General features: G+C 46.5%; 1 pseudogene; it reads left to right on the top strand.

Annotated features, from left to right (window-relative positions):
* Nucleotides 1-415: 415 nt before the first annotated feature.
* On the top strand, nucleotides 416-992 carry LOC123324022 (annotated as a pseudogene).
* Nucleotides 993-1,053: the final 61 nt, after the last annotated feature.

Genomic DNA, 1,053 nt, shown 5'->3' with positions numbered 1-1,053 from the left:
CCTAGGACCAGACAAAATTTTGATCTCCTACTCCTCCGCCATCTTGCTCCTCTGCTGCAATCTGTCTTATTTAGTGAATGGTTTATTATGGGACTCAGTCTGTTTTCTTAAGTTATTTTCTTCATTGTTGATTTCAAGTGTTCTTGTATATTTAGAACACAATTGTTTTTCACATATATCCTTTGGAAAGAGATCCTTTTTTTCAAGATTTTCTGAGTCTGGAGCTTGCTGTTTATTTTTGAGTTTTTCCTTTCAGAGATCATATGATTTGCATTTTAGTAAATTGCAGCTTATCGATTTTTTTTACAAATAACGTATGACTCGGGATTGGGGCCGGCCTGGCTTGTGAGCTTCGCTGCCGGAGGTGGGGCTGCAGTTACCTCCACGTCTGCCCCTGGTCCCTGGCCCCTGAGGCATGGTGTGTGGGGCGACATTGAAACAGCCCAGGGAGTTCGAGCCCGGGGTGTGGAGTCCTGCTTCCCCAAAGTGGCGGTGCTGTGCCCCTCTGCCCGGCCCCACTCCAGGTCAGGCCCCCCGGACACAGAGACGCCACTGCTTCTCCAGAGAAGACCCCATCACCGACTCTGCAGCACCACACCCTGCCCCACAACAATCCATGCCTTCCAACACTAGAACAAACTTTTCAGAACATAAAACAAGAATATAGTCCTTATCAGAGGTGGAGACATTTAGAAGCTGTTCTGAATCAGAGTGAAGCTTGTACTTCAGAAAGTCAGCCTCATTCCTCAGCACTCACAGCCCCTAGTTCTCCAGGTTCCTCCAGGATGAAGAAGGACCAGCCCTCTTTTCCCCTCCGACAAGTCAGAATGATACGTGAGCATCTCTTAAAAGACTATGAAGAGAAAATTCAGGAGGAGTATGAGCAAATCCTCAGTACCAAACTAGCAGAACAATAGGAACCTCTTGTGAAATGCGCACATGATCAGATTATGTGACGATATGGGACAAGACCAACAAGCTATGTGTCCTGAAGCTTTCTTGCAATTTGGCATCCTGCAAACATGGAAGCGTTTCTTCAGGTGCATTTCATAC

The sequence above is a fragment of the Neomonachus schauinslandi genome, unplaced genomic scaffold (genome assembly GCF_002201575.2).
Source record: "Neomonachus schauinslandi unplaced genomic scaffold, ASM220157v2 HiC_scaffold_7214, whole genome shotgun sequence".
NCBI lineage: Eukaryota > Metazoa > Chordata > Mammalia > Carnivora > Phocidae > Neomonachus > Neomonachus schauinslandi.
This window is presented reverse-complemented; position numbering and strand designations above follow the sequence as displayed.